This window comes from Marmota marmota, unplaced genomic scaffold (assembly GCF_001458135.2).
Source record: "Marmota marmota marmota unplaced genomic scaffold, marMar, whole genome shotgun sequence".
NCBI lineage: Eukaryota > Metazoa > Chordata > Mammalia > Rodentia > Sciuridae > Marmota > Marmota marmota.
Genome location: NW_026000093.1, coordinates 23,357,905 through 23,367,336, shown reverse-complemented (window position 1 = coordinate 23,367,336; position 9,432 = coordinate 23,357,905). Strand labels below are relative to the sequence as shown.

At 43.0% G+C, this 9,432-nt stretch overlaps 1 protein-coding gene across 1 annotated transcript in view; it reads left to right on the top strand.

Annotated features, from left to right (window-relative positions):
• Positions 1-9,432, top strand: part of Sbspon (somatomedin B and thrombospondin type 1 domain containing) — a 35,455-nt gene that overhangs the window by 18,153 nt on the left and 7,870 nt on the right. The gene's annotated exons all lie outside the window — the stretch shown is intronic.

The following is a 9,432-nucleotide window of genomic DNA, read 5'->3' as shown; positions in this document are numbered from 1 at the left end:
AAAAAAAAAAAAAAAAAAAAAAGAGGTGCTAACTAACTAAGGCTGAAGGTATAGCTCTGTGGGTAGAACACTTGCCCAGCATGTGCTCACATGTGCACACATGCACACACATGTACATGCACACACACGTGCACATGCACAAATAAATAAAAAGAATAGGATGCTGTGGAACATGGGTCCAGGGCATCGGGAGCATGTCATCAGCCCAGGGGCTGGTGTTGCTCTGGGCAAATCTGGCCCATACACAGCCCCTGGGGGTCTCTTCCCTGCCTAGAGATGTCCACTTCTGTGTTCTAAGTTGCTTGCCCTGCTCCAAATGTCCTGTCTTCACAAATTACTCTTGTCACTACTTCTGATCACACTCCACTAAGAGGACTACACAGGACAAACAGTCTCACCCCCAGAAGCTGTCTGTGACTTTGGTTTGACACTAGCAGGAGTTATCTGTACTTAGTCTCCTTTTCTAAACATTAAATAATCATCTCCTGGTTTGGAAGGAGGAATCTGCACATTTTCAGCCCTGACTTCAGTCTTCAGGATTCCCCTGCCCACTGGCAGTATCTTGGCCATGTTCCCTCTGTTGCTGTGATTCTGGAGCAGCAGCGTTGGCATTACTTGGGAATTACATTGTTAGAAATGCAAGTTCCTGGACACCCCACCACCACTCCCCCAGACCCATAAGATCAGACCCCCGGGGATGAGCCCAGCACTCTGAGTTGTAACTAGGCCTGGGTGGGGGTGGGGTCTGATGCTTATTGGAGTTGGAGAACCACTTCTGCAGCCCAAGCATGGATACTTGGCAAAAGTGCCCAAAGTTCATCTTCTTTCATAATTAGTATGTAAAAAAGGACAATTTATTTTCTTTTTCTTTTTTTAGGAATTTTTTTTTCCTCTACCAAAGGACTTTTCAGAATTTATGATATGTGCACGATCTCTTTACAAGAGGGAGATAGGATATGCAGTTTTCCCACTTTATTTGATTTGATGAACCTTCCCCACAAGGGGCAACTCATTGAAATCACTAATATTCATGGAATATGCTTCAGAAAATGACAGACAACGAGGGGAAAATGAGAGAGAAAATGAGAGTAAAGTGATCATCCCATCTGATGGGTTATTTGGGAGCTTGTGGCCCTGTTTCACCCCAGCTCCTGAGCATTTACTTATGTGTTTCTACTCATTTAACACTCACTGAGCACCTACTACATGTCAGTGCTGTGCTAGTTTTTGGAGATCAACACTTGTTAAACAAATAGATCACAGCTCATTATAATTCAGGGCGATGAGCACTATGGTAGAAAGATACACAGGTTGGTGTGGGAGCATGGAGAAGAGTGCCCACCTCGTCTGGGGGCTCTCAGTACTCTTGCACAGTCACCTGTGTACCTGTTACTACAGTCCTCCATCCTCCACTAGACTTCCTGTGCACACAGGATGGCATACTAATCCCTCCCATTTGCATGTGTGTTAGCTTTGCATCCCTGTGTCCAATATATTCAACGAGAACAATTTAGAGGAGGAAAAGTTTATTTTGGCTTACAGTTTTAGAGATTCAATCCATGGTCAGCCAATTCCATTGCTCTGAGCCCAAGATGAAGCAAAGCATGGTGGTGCAAGGGAGTGGCAGAGGAAAGCATCTCAGGCAATGTGGCAACCAGGAAGCAGAGAGAGCCTTAGTGCAAGGAGCCAGGGATAATATAATTCCCAGGGGCACAACCCCAGTGATCTACTTCTTCCAGACATGCCCTACTTGCCTGCAGTTACCACCCATTAATCCCTTCACATTACTAATCCATCAAATGGATTAATCCATTGATTAGTTTACAGCTCCCATAATTATGTCATCTTTGAGCATTCCTGCATTGTCTTACACAGGAGCTTTTGGGGGACACCTCATGTCCAAACCAGAATAGTATGACAGAGAGCTTTGATAGACATTATTGAGTCAGTCTTCATTGTAGTCTCACAGGGAGTGTATTGGTTTTCTATGACTGCTGTAACAAAGCACCACAAACTTAGTGGCTTAAAACAATACAAATCTATTATCTTCCAGTGGCAGTGACCTAAACTGCATACATTTATTATTTTACTGTTCTTTGGGATAGAATTTCAACACAGGTCTACCTGGATTAAAATCAAGGAGTCAGCAAGGCCATATATATAATTCCTTCCCAAAGGCTCTAGTGGGAATCTATTTCCTTGACTTTTCATGGATGAAAGGGAATCCTTAATATGCAGGAGATCAAAGCAGACCAGGTTGTACCCTGCAGTTTTGTGGAAAGTAGAACTTGGAAATCATGAACTGGACTTAAATATTTAGCTAAGGGAAGCTTCAAGCAATGTTGAAGCCTGGTTTCTTGTTGCCACTTCTAGTGAAACAGGAGAGAAAAGAGTTAAATTGATGAGGGAAAAAAAAATTTAGTCCTAATAGAATCAGGATTTGATGAATTGGGAAATGCTCAGCCTACCCAAATGGCAAAGTATGCTAAAATTAAGAGATTTGAGACAATGGAGTTCTACTCAGCCATAAAGAAGAATGAAATTATGACATTTGCTGGTAAATGGCTGGAAATGGAGAGTACATTAGTGAAAGAAGCCAGACTCAGAAACTCAAAGGTAGAATGTTTCTCTCATCCACAGAAGCTAGAGTAAAATAAAGGAAAGAGGGAGAGAAGGATAAGATAAAGGGAAAATCAGCAGTGTAGAAGGAGATCAAGAGGCAGAGTGGAGGGATGGTAAGGGGAGGCAATACCCAATGAATTCTTAAAAGATCATGTTGTGTGTGTATATAAATAAACCACAGGAATTTCACCTTTATGCATAAATAAAAAGAACCAATCAAATATAAATAAGTAGAGGAGAGAAAGGAAGTCTAGTAGCAGAGGGAGAATGGGGGAGGGGAGGGAAGACTGGAGGGAAAAGTGGGGGACCATGAACTAATTCTATGGATGTATGAATTCATCAAAATGAACCCAACTGCTATGTGTAACTATAAAGCTCTAAATAAAAGAGAGAGAGAGAGAGAGAGAGAGAGAGAGAGAGAGAGAGAGATCTAGGCGCAGTGGTGGATGCCTGTAATCTCGGTGGCTTGGGAGGCTGAGGCAGGAGGATTGCAAATTCAAAGCCAGCCTTCAGCAACTGAGACCCTAAGCAACTCAGGGATACCCTGTCTCAAAATAAAATATATAAAAAAGGCTGGGGATGGTATGGGGTTCAGTGGTTAATGGCCTCTGGGTTCAGTCCCCCCTGTAACAAAGAGAGAGGGAGGGAGAAATTTGCTCTTAGGAAAGCAGATTATAGAGAATATCACTGAGGTCTATAGTACACAAATTTATTGTCTTGCAGTTCTGAAGGTCGGGAGTCTGACGTGGACCTCACTGGACTCAAGTCAGGGTGTTGGCAGGGCTGCATTCCTTTCTGAAGGCTCCAGGGGAGAATCTGTTGCCTTGCATTTTCCGTTTTCAGGCTGTCCACATTCCTTTTCTCTTCCATCTTCATAGCCAGCAACACTGCATCTCTCTCTGCCTTTCTCTTGTAATTACATCTCCTCTGGATTTCTCTTTCTTTTTTGCAGAACTGGGGATTGAACCTGGGGACCTTGTACATGCTAAGCAAGTGCTCAACCACTGAGATACATCCCCAGCCTTTTAAAAAATTTCATTTTGAGACAGGTCTCACTAAATTAACCAGGCTGCCTCAGCCTTACTACTTGCTGGGATGACAGCTGTGTGCCAGCCTGCCTGGCTCACGGCTGGACCTCTTTAAAGCCCCCAGCGATTACATTGGGCATGCCCACATCATCCTGGAGAACCTTCCCATTTTAGAGTCCAACTGAGTAGCAACTTCAGTTCCATCAGTAACTTTAATTCTTTGCTGTGTAACATAACATGATCATAGGTTCTGGCGATTGGGTCATGGACATCTTTGTGGGGACATTATCATGTCTGGCACAGGGAAGTAGAACAGGGTCATTATCCTTTGTACAAAAGGGCTTTGGAGTTCTGGGAGATGACAGCTGTAGCAAAATGCAACAGAACTTAAACCTGGGTCTCACAGATCTAGTCCTGTGGGACACGCCCCCCCCCATATTGTTTGTTGTTAACTGTCATTTTTTTTTAAATATTTTTTTTTAGTTATAGTTGGTACAATATCTTTATTTATTTATTTTTATGTGGTGCTAAGGATCGAACCCAGTACCTCTCACTTGCAAGGCAAGTGCTGTGCCACTGAGCTACAGCCCCAGGCCTGTTAACTGTCATCATTAATGCAAATATTGTGATTATATCTTCTAGAAACTAAGTAGAAATCTAAATGCCCCAGGAAGCCAGGGAACAAAACACCATCGCTGAGCCTCTCTTGTTAATGGTTGAGCAGATGTTACATTTTTTCCTGTTACCTTTAATGAATATGATTATATTTTATCATTAAAAACACATAGAAAAAGCTGAACTGTTGAACTGGTTGCCCATTATAGACATTTGTATGCATTTCTCCTCCTAAAAGCTGATCAAGCTGTATTATTCTAAACTGTGCCCTTCCAGGGTGGTAGGGTGGTGCCATTGTGAAATTCCCATGTTGTCCTCTTGCGCTGTATCTACAGACGAGTGTTTCTAAGCCAGCTTTTGTGGTACTCTATTATGTCAGGGAGCTTACAAAATTCCCAAGGCAAATTTAATGGACTTTCATGTTCAAAGGAAATATGTGCCGTGCCAGGCTTTCAAAGGTGGAAGTTGTTGTAAAAGCCAACCATGGTAGGCTCCCAGATTGCCAGGAAAGTTGGCAAATGGCCTGGGCACAAAGAATCTATTACATTTGAATGTTGTTGCCAGAAAAGGGAAAGGAAGGGGAACTAACATTTATGGAGAAGCTTTGTCCTGGGGCACCTAGCTCCATGCTTCCCTGCATCAGCAGAAGTGGGACTGAAGGCAAAAAGAATTTCTATAATGAAAGGGAACTCTGTGGGGCATATTAAAAAGTGGTTCTGGTTTGGAGAGCTCCAGGCCATCAGGCTGCTGGTCTGTTTATGGAAGACTCGTGGGGGGAAGGGTGTCCTTGGTGGAATGTGCCACCATCCAAGCTCTGGGCGGCCGGGGGGGGGGGGGGGGGGCTGGGGGTTGGGGNGGAGGCTGAGGCAGGAGGATTGCAAATTCAAAGCCAGCCTTCAGCAACTGAGACCCTAAGCAACTCAGGGATACCCTGTCTCAAAATAAAATATATAAAAAAGGCTGGGGATGGTATGGGGTTCAGTGGTTAATGGCCTCTGGGTTCAGTCCCCCCTGTAACAAAGAGAGAGGGAGGGAGAGGCAAGGCCCTGGGTAAGTGGCCTGCTTTTCTGATGTGCCATAACCACAGACCAAGAGCACAGAGCACAGAAAATGACTGTGGATAGTCATTCTTAACAAGCAGAAGACACCTTCTCTGTTGGGGCCTTTACTTAGTAATTTTTCCCTTCAGGTAACCTCTGTGAGCCTGTTTTCTGAGTAATCAGGTTGGTGTATCACCTCTTTGCAACATTTCTGTGAAGAATGAGAACGTATGGTGTGAAATTACACCGTTAAGCAGCAGGCTACACCAGGGGCCACCGTACTGCAGTGTGAATCTCTGCCCACTGCTGTCCTTCTCCCACACCTCTTGCATGACAGAGTATAATGGGCTACAGTTTTCCCCTTTTCTTTCTTAAATATTTGACCCTGAGGGTGATGATTAGGGACAGAAGGAGAAAATAGAGCAGAATTTAAACACTTCGTAGGAAACATGCCACATAGAACAGCAGAATTCTATAATCTGCATTATCATAGAGTATGTTTTGGGGCCAGGTGCAGTGGGGCATGTCTGTAATCCCAGCTACTTGGGAGGCTGAGGCAGGAGGGTTACAAATTGAGGGCTAGCCTCAGCAACTTAGTGAGGTCCTGCCTCAAAATAAATTTTTTTAAAAAAGTATGCTTGGGAGACCTTGCCTGGCTCTGCCATGTTTAGACATGAGCTTTGAACACATTTCTTAACCTCTCTGTATTACAGTTTTCTTGTCTGTGAAATGCGGAAATAATAGGATACCTTTCTAAGCGTGGTTGTAAGAATGAAATGAATCAGTGTATGAAAAGTGACTTAGCATTGTGTTGTGACTGGATATAGAAGTGCATAATTTTTTTTTCAATACTGGGGATTGAACTCGGGGGTTCTTTTACCACAGAGCTATATCCCCAGCCTTTTTTTTTTCTTTTAGAGAAGTTTTTGTTAAGTTGCCCAGGCTGACCTCAAATTTATGATCCTCCTGCCTCATAATGTACCACTGTGACCAGCTAGAAGTGCATAATTGTCAACTTTTACTTGTATAATTATAGAACTTTTTCTAAGGATTCTATTTAGAAACTATAGTCGTATATTTATTTCCCTTCTACTTCCTAACCTGAGCTATACATTAAGTGCCAAACTTTTGAAGCATTATTTTTTTTTAATTTTTTTATTTTAATTTTTTTTTGGTACTAGGGTTTAAACCTAGGGGTGCTTAACCACTGAGAAACCCCCCCTTTTTGGGGAGACAGGGTCTTGCTAACTTGCTTAGGGCCTCACTAAGTTGCTGAGGCTGACCTTGAATTTACAGTCCTCCTGCCTCAGCCTCCTGAGCCACTGGGATTACAGGTATGTGCCACCACATCCAGCTCCTTTGAAGTTTTGTAATGACATATGCAGGACAAATTAGATCATATGGTTTGAACTAAAGAGACATATCCTGAAGGTTTTATATTTTGACTTGTGAGAAGCTACAAGGACTTAGTGGTAAATTTATTCTTCACAATTATGTGTCAAAGAACAGAAATGAAAGTGTATTGGAAAGCTAAAATCCTTTAGATGTTTTATTTCTGATTATCGGGTCTGAGAGACACAGGGAAGGATCTGGACACATTCTTTCACTTGCTTTTCTTAATTCGGTCTGTGGGTTTTAGAAATGCAACAGCCACATTTAGAAAGCATGACATGCTTAATTTGGAAAATAAACTTTTTGCAAGAAAGAGTCTCATACGCTGGGACTGTAGAGATTACTCTAGGTGTAGACAATTGTCGTACTGGAGAGATTAGGCACCAAACCATAGGAGACAAGAACTACACCTACAACTCTTGGCGCAAGAGTTGGATTGCTCTAGTAATATAAAAAAAGGGACTCCTCAAGAAAAATCTAAGAAAGAATTGAAGTCTGCCATCTGGTGGCAGAAAGGAGTCAGCTAAAATCAGCGAACATTTTTGGCATCTAGTGCCCTCATGCCACTTTGCTCAGGATGATGATGACTTTGGCATCTTGTGAGCCAAAAGCAGCTTGTGTCTGCCCTTCTTGGGAGTTTCTAAAACAAAAGGTGGGAGGATTGTTGAGCATCTCAGTTGCAAGGCTCAGTATAGTCAGCCTCCGTAGCCAAAGACTATGCATCTGCACATTCAACCAACTGGGACTGAAAGTATGGGGCGGGGGGGGGGGGGGCCAGGGAATTGCCTCTGTTCTGAACATGTACAGACTTGTTCTTGCCATTATTCCCTAAACTATTAGAATAGCATACAATTATTTTCATAGCACTGACATATGATTTAAAGTTTATGATGGGGCAGTAGCTCAGCATAGAGAGTGTGTTTAGCATGCACAAATTCCTAGGTTTAACCCTCAGCACCACACATGCACACACACAAAATTAGTATATGGGAGGATATACATAGGTTATATGCAAGTACTATGCCATTTTACTTAAGGGACTCAAGCATCTGCTGCTTTGGGTATACTCTTGAGTCCCTGGAACTAAATATCCATGGATACTGAGGAACAACTGTATAGAAACAGAAGACCCTGGGGAAGTAGGACCTGTGTGTTTTGGTGGCAATCCCATGACTTTTTCTCATTCACGCACTGGCCCATCCACTCACTGCACAACTTTATTTACATATTTATTTGGCAATAGGAATTGAATCCAAAGGGCTTTACCACGAATGATATCCCCAGCACTTTTTTTTTTTTTAAATACAGGGCCTCACTAAGTTGCTGAGGCTGGCCTTGAACTTGCGATCCTCCTACCTCAGCTTCTTGAGTACCAGGTGTTACAGGTGTGCACCACTGTGCTGGGCTGCACAACTCTTTACTGGGCATGTAAACGTGTGAGAGGTGTGTAATGGACAACACATAACCCTGCCTTTCTTGAGATGATCGCAGAGTGGAATCAAGAGGCTGCTGTGATTGCTGTGTATAGCAACAGACGCCCTCCTAGACTGTGTGATGAGACAGGGGCGAGACACACCAAGAAATGGGAGAGATCAGAGAGGCAGGAGGGATTCCTGGCTCCTTTTCTTTCTTATTTTTTAAAATTTATTTATTTGTTCTAATCAGTTATACATGACAGCAGAGTGCTTTTCGATTCATTATACACAAATGGAACACAATTTTTTACTTCTATGGTTGTACCCAAAGTAGGGTCACACTGTTATGCAATTATACATGTACCAAGGGTAATGATGTCCATCTCATTTCACCGTCTTTCCTATCCCCATGCCCCCTCCCCTTTGCCCCATCCCCATGCCCCCTCCCCTTTGCCCCATCCCAAGTTTCTCCACTCATCCCTCCCACCCTCCATTATGGATTAGCATCTACTTATCAGAGAAAACATTCAGCGTTTGTTTTTTTGGGATTGGCTTTACTTAGCATGATATTCTCCAACTCCATTCACTTACCTGCAAATGCCATGGCTTTATCCTGTTTTATGGCTGAATAATATTCCATTGTGTATATATACCATAGTTTCTTTATCCATTCATCTATTGAAGGGCATCTAGGTTGGCTCCACAGTTTGGCTATTATGAATTGTGCTGCTATAAACATTGATGTGGCTGCATCAATATAGCATGCTGTTTTTAAGTCCTTTGAGTATAGACCTAGGAGGGGGACAGCTGGGTCAAATTTTGGCTCCATTCCCAGTTTTCCAAGGAATCTCCATACAGCTTTCTTGAGTGGTTGCATCAATTTGCAGTCCCACCAGCAATGTATGAGTGTGTCCTGGCTCCTTTTCTTTTCTCTGACCCTGAGTGTCAGAATTGGGGGTGGGGGTGGGGGAAGAAGGAGGAGAAGAAGGGGGTCCCTGGGAACTTCCTTTCCCCAGGGCCATATGGGGACTTGCTGTGCTGGCTGGCATGAGGCAGACACAGCTGGGCACTGTGTGGGGGGCAAAGCTTCCAGGATGTCGTTACCAGGAGGCTAAGGAGCACCTTCCTCTGCTCTTATTTTTGTCTTTTCTCATTTCCTCTCTCTCTGATTGCTCTCTCTCCTTTCATCTCATTTTCTCTCTTTGATTTTCCTTTTCCTTCTCTCTCCTGTTTATTCTTTTACTTTATTTCCCCTCTTTTTCTCTTTTCTTCTCTATTTCTCTTCCTTTCTTGTTTTTTTTTTTTTTTTTTTTTTTTTTT